This window comes from Neophocaena asiaeorientalis, unplaced genomic scaffold, assembly GCF_003031525.2.
Source record: "Neophocaena asiaeorientalis asiaeorientalis breed wild unplaced genomic scaffold, Neophocaena_asiaeorientalis_V1.1 scaffold399, whole genome shotgun sequence".
In the NCBI taxonomy this organism is placed as follows: domain Eukaryota; kingdom Metazoa; phylum Chordata; class Mammalia; order Artiodactyla; family Phocoenidae; genus Neophocaena; species Neophocaena asiaeorientalis.
Window position 1 is genome coordinate 1,374,241 of NW_020173964.1, and position 6,662 is coordinate 1,380,902.

The window sequence follows — 6,662 nt, forward strand, 5'->3', positions numbered from 1 at the left end:
CCTGGGTCCCTCTGATCACTGACCAGCACATACCGTCATGGGAGAGACAAACTCTTACTAGTTTGAGCCACTGTTATTTGTTCTGCTCTGAAGCAGCCAAACCCAAATCCTAACTAATACAAAGAGAGAAAAGAGAAGGAAAAACGGAGAAGAAAGTCAGCAGGAAAATGGTGTAGGACTGTGGGGATAGGCGCTGAGGGAGGGAAGACCAGGAAGGACAGCAAGGCTCAGAGGGGGCTGAGCTATATTTTATTTGTTTGCTTGTTTTACCATTTTCCAAAACATAAAGGAGGAAGAGAAAATCAAAGCCAGAGAAGAAAGGAAAAGCAACGACATTCTCTTTCATCCTGCCTCTCGGAGACTGCGGGTGGCAGGAAAACAGAGGGGGAGAGGAGTCCCCAGCTGTTAGCAGGGCCCATCCGAAGTTCAAACTCAACCCTCTGCTGAGGAGCAGAAGATGTCATCCACTCCGAAGCACAGGGGGTTCTCGGGATTAACTAGGTGTCCACAGGGGCCTTTGCATGGGCAGAGACCTCAAGACACCCTGGGTCTCCGACCCTGTAACAGAGCAAACCTTCTCACATGAAGGGGTAGGGGGTACAGGTCAGTCACCAGGTTTTTACTTAACTCACAAGTATGCTAATCATGCAATGCAAATGTGTGCAAATGTCCAGTCATCTTCTAAGAGGACACATGCTTTGAAACATTTATTTCCAGAGTCCACCCAACAGGACACTGTCAGTTACTGACACAAAAGCAAACACAGCTATTCTGAATTAAGGGACACTTTAAAAATCACATGCTAATTATTCTCCCATGCAAGCAAGCCTTGTCGCAGCCGGCAGTTTTGTGAGTGAACCTCACTGCCTGCCTTTCGGGACTCGGCCAAGCCCCCATCCCACATGGCCCCCACACACAGCGTTGCTCACAGTGGCTGCCAGGCCTCAGCAGCTCAACCACACTTCGCCAGGGCGGTGGTTGTGACGTGGCACTTTATAAGCAACACGCAGATCAACTGGAGAAGCAAACTTGCCACGGTCACTAAACAACAATAAGTGAGAAAAAATGCAACCACAGCAGACAATTTGGATCAGGCTATATCAAAAGTCAAAAGCCAGCAACCCTGGACGAATATGAATTAGAATGCGCAACCCAGGTTTCCCGTCTCTTTAACTGTCACGAGTCAGTCTTGCGTTTAACACCCAGTAGCCTGAGAACCCATTCTGCAGAACTTCAAGAAGCCCAGTTTGGGGGAAATTTTCCTTCCTCAACTATTTCTGAACCTTTTCTGGAGATACCTGCACATCACACAAGTTCGTCCTTTTTGTCACCCACCACCTCAATCTGCCTCCTGGCTCTCAGTGACTCAACTTATCACTTGCATGGATCATTACTCACCAGCTCACAACCAGCTGTCTGGGCTGTTGTCTTTTTCTCTGAACAACTACTCTCTGAGCTGAGTGTTAATGCCCTCAGGAATGGCTGAGACCAGGATATAATATCTAACAATAGACAGGCTAGGGGATACTCAAGGGAATAACCACGCAGAAAGAAAATCTTAAACAGGCTAGTGGACATCACCCATACAAGGATCCACAGACCAGGGCATTGCTTACGTGGTGGCCAGCTTGCGCCTCAGTGCTCCCAAGCCCGCCAAGGTGTTATGGGAGAAGGGAAGGAGATTATACTTTACTCTGACTAGACTTCAAGTAGTTCAGCACCACTGGCATCTCCACTGGAACATATCTTCCTCTTTGCCCTTGGTCACTGGTTGACCTAGAAAGGTCAACATCCCTCAGAGATGCAATTCTGGCTCAAGGAAGGTGGCTTCCATATCATCAGGCAGGGCCTCTTGATTCCTCAGTGTCCTGAAGCTGATTTGGGCTTTAGCTTGCATGAATCAAGTTACGGACGTGAGGAATCTACTTACGCCTCTAACTCAACAGGAACTGCCACCAGCTTAGAAAGAGCAGCTATCACTCCTGCCCCTCACTGTATTCTGATTGAGGTTTCAGAAATATTGGGGTTCCATAAGGGTTGGGTTAAACCATTGGAGAGCACTGAGAACATTCTAGTGCCCCCGCCAGTATGAAATACAAATTGAAGCCTACACCATCATATGAGTATAACGAAATCCCACCACATTCCCATTTGTCTCATCATGATGATTCTGGTACGTTTTCAAAACATTTTTTTAAATTCAAATACTTCCTGGAGATGCTCTCATTTTCTTTGGAATATTTCCCTGCTGGTGCCCCAAGGCCATTCAGCCTCCTGGGAAGTGCAGCACTGGGTCCAGTGTCAGAACCCCCAATTACACGTGTAGAGCTTAGTCTCAGAGCCCCGCTAATGTCACAAGAGCCCCTGCCAAGAAATCCACCAACCTTCTATAGTAAAAAAAAAAACGGTGTTTCCTCTCCATTGTCTTTCTACTGGAGTGTTCCTGAGAACAACGGGCTTTTGTGCTCAGCAGATAAGGTTGAGCTGTCCTCTAGATTATTTAGAATCAAAGGTATCCCCTCCCATTCTTTTTGTCCTCTCTTTCCATTGGGGTTTAAAACCTGAAGGTCAAAGGAAACCTCCAATGACTCATTTATTCACCAATGTTTGTTGAGCACCTGTAGAGGGCTGAATAGTGTCCCTCAAAAATTCATGTCTACACAGAACCTCAGAATGTATTTGGAAAGAGGGTCTTTGCAAATGTAATTAGTGAGGATGCAGTCATATTGGAGTATGAGAGACCCCAAATCCAATGACTGATGCCCTTATAAGAAGGGGAGAGGACCCAGAGAGATCCAGCTGGGGAGGAAGGCCACGTGATGATGGAGGTAGGCTTTGGAGTGATGCAGCTACGAGCCAAGGAACTAACTCCAAGGACTGCCAGCAACCACCAGAGGCCAGAAGACAGGCAGGGAACAAGTTGTGCCTTACTTAGAGCCTCCAGAAGGAACCAACACTGCTAACACCTTGATTTCCAGCTTCTGGCCTCCTGCACTGGGAGAGAGTATGTTTCTGCTATTTGAAACCACCCAGGCTGTGGTAACTTAGAGCAGCCACAGGAAACATATAGCTCGTAATAGTCTCTCCTCACAGTACCAAGCACTAAGAGTTTAGCAATGAGCATGACAACTAAGATCCCTGTTCTCACGTGGCGAAAATCCTAGTGGAGAAGACAAATAGGAAGTAACCAAATAAATAAATAGGGTTCTTTCAGAATGGATCAATTTCATGAAAAAACAAACCCGAGTTATGTGATAGAGCAGGACCAGGGTGGAAGGCAGGGCAATATTGCCTTTTAGAGCGGGCTATCTCTGGGACATCCACCCAGGGCGGACTCACTCTCCAGTCCAGCCAGGACACTCCCGGGAGTGTGCTCCCTTCCACTTCCGCATGCTCCTCTCAGCCCGACCAGAGATCTGGCCTCTCCTCTCCTCTCTTCTGAACCCAACGCCTCGGAGTTCCATCAGCAGTTCTGCTTCTGACATAGCCTTCTGTTTTCATTCCACAGAAATTTTTCTTCCTTCACATGCTCCCGAGCTTGAACATGTACATAACTGACAAGAATTGTTTTTGTTCCCTGCATCCAGCCTGTACATAATGGATGTCAGTATATTTCCTCACCATACTAAGAGAGCAGATCCAATTTGACTTAATTACTGCTGGAGCTCTGTAAACAGCCACGAATTACTGCCGAGCCCTGTGGTTTATGAAGAGAACACCACAAATGACAGGAAGCTGCAGGGAGAAAAATAGTCTGAGCTGACTTTGGCGTGTTCATTTCTGAGTACAGATACTTCCATTCATCAGTGGGGACATTTATGAAATCTGGGCTAAGATGATATTCTAGAAAGGAGCAACAGAGATCCAAAGTGTTGTAATTATGAGGCCATCTCTGAGCAGAAGCCCTGTGACTAGAATGCAAGCTGCTCCACGGGAACCAGAATCAGTCAGACATGGAGAACCTACCCACCTGAGGGTAATTTCAGTGCTACCCGCACCCCGCCCCCCCATCCCCACCAAAGCGAGCCTGGCATTTGGGAATCAGCGAAGACCCAAAAGGAAACTCATTTAACCAGAACTTGACTTCTTAAGATTTCCACCCCACAAGAAGCTGCACCACCATCTGACAGACTGAAAAATACACAATGGGCACAGAAGGGAAGAGCCAGAGAAAGGAAAGCAGACGCCTCCATTCTCCCCAGTGACACATGGGAGCCCTGAGCTGAAGCCTCACGGCTCACAGAAAGTAGCAGACAAAGGCGATACTAAGAGAGGGCCATGCTCAAGTGTGCAAGTAGGGATCCTGTTAAAATGCAGGTTCTGGTTCCGTAGGTCTGGAACAAGGGCCTAGAATTCTGCAACCAGAACAAGCTCCCAGTGATTCCAACAGGCTGTCTAGAACCTAGGGAAGCAGCTGCAGCGTGAGGATGGACTGGGGAGGAAGTCCTCTTAGGAGGCTGTAGTGAGGCCCCAGGAGTCCAGGTAACAAGCAATGCTGCTCTGCTTCTCATCCAAATTTAGGCAAAGACAAACTCTGTTACATAATAGATGTAGTTTATCATCAACTAAAATCATTTATTAATTTAATTGCATATAGTAATTCCATGTGTTGAATTAAGACAATTTCAATAAGTAGTTTTTAAAAGACAATAAATCAGCGTCTTTCAAATCCACCTGCATGTTACAGTCATCTGGGGAGCCAATCCTCTGGTTAAAAATACCAGTACCCAGGCTCCAATCCAAGGCAACTGAATCAGGATCTCCTGCCCTAGTGTGTATACAGGCAGATGAGGGGAGGGAAGGAAGAGGTAAAGAGCCCTGAAGGGAGAAAAGAGAAGAATCCAAGACAAGAGGGACTGGAGAGAAAGATTAAATCCACACATTTCTTACTTCTATTCCCACTTCTTTCAATTTCACTTCTCTCTCCCCAGCAGTCTTCTAATCAAAGAATGTTCCATGGATCAGCAGTATCAGCATCACCTGGGAGCTTATTAGAAACAGAATCCTAAGCCCCTCCCCAAACCTACTGAATCAGAATCTGTACTTTAAGAAGATCCCCAGGATGAATCAGAACTACAGCTTCAGGGTGCTAACTCTGGGGATGCAGACCAGGGTTACTAAAAGGCCTCACATATCCTGAGTTGTCTGCCCATATGGTTAGAATGTGCTCCAGACATGGGACACCACAATGTTTTAGATAAGAAACGCTCAGCAGGGAGGCTTCCGGGAAGATGGTGGAAGAGTAAGACGCGGAGATCACCTTCCTCCCCACAGATACACCAGAAATACATCTACACATGGAACAACTCCTACAGAACACCTACTGAATGCTGGCAGAAGACCTCAGACCTCCCAAAAGGCAAGAAACTCCCTACATACCTAGGTAGGGCAAAAGAAAAAAGAAACAACAGAGACAAAAGAATAGGGACGGGACCCGCACCAGTGGGAGGGAGCTGTGAAGGAGGAAAGGTTCCCACACACTAGAAGCCCCTTCACTGGTGGAGACTGCGGGTGGCGGAGGGGGAAGCTTCGGAGCCGCGAAGGAGAGCACAGCCACAGGGGTGCGGAGGGCAAAGCGGGGAGATTCCAGCACAGAGGATCAGGGCCGACCGGCACTCACCAGTCCGAGAGGCTTGTCTGCTCACCCGCCAGGGCAGGTGGGGGCTGGAGTTGAGGCTCGGGCTTCGGTCGGAGGGCCGGGAGAGGACTGGGGTTGGCGGCATGAACACAGCCTGAAGGGACTAGTGCACCACAGTAAGCCAGGAGGGAGTCCGGGAAAAGTCTGGACCTGCCAAAGAGGCAAGACACGATTTCTTCCCTCTTTGTTACCTGGTGCGCGAGGAGAAGGGATTAAGAGCGCTGCTTAAAGGAGTTCCAGAGACGGGCATGTGAAATTTTGTCTGTACAGCTTTGCTTCCACCATTTGTCCTAGGGTTCTATCCATCCGTTTTGTTTTGTTAATTTTTTTCTTAATAATTATTTTTATTTTAATAACTTTATTTTATTTTAATCTTCTTTCTTTTTTTCCTTCCTTCCCCCCTTCCTTACTTCCTCCCTCCCACCCTGCTTCCCTCCTTTCTTTCTTTCTTTCTTTGTTTTTCTTTCTCTCTCTCTCTCTTTCTTTCTTTCTTTTTTTCTTTCTTTCCCTCTCACTCTCTCTCTCCCTTTCTTTCTTTCTTTCTTTCTTCTACTGATTCTTTCTTTCTACTTTTTCTCCCTTTCATTCTGAGCCATGTGGATGAAAGGCTATTGGTGCTGCAGCCAGGAGTCAGTGCTGTGCCTCTGAGGTGGGAGAGCAAACTTCAGGACACTGGTCCACAAGAGACCTCCCAACTCCACATAATACCAAATGGCAAAAATCTCCCAGAGATCTCATTCTCAACACCAGCACCCAGCTTAACTCAATGACCAGCAAGCTACAGTGCTGGAACCCTATGCCAAACAACTAGCAAGACAGGAACACAACCCCACCCATTAGCAGAGAGGCTGCCTAAAATCATAACAAGTCCAAATCAAGGGATTGACCCAAGAAAAAGATATAACAATTGGAAATATTTATGCAGACAACATAGGAGCACCTCAATACATAAGGCAAATACTAATAGCCATAAAAGGGGAAATCGACAGTAACACATTCATAGTAGGGGACTTTAACACCTCAC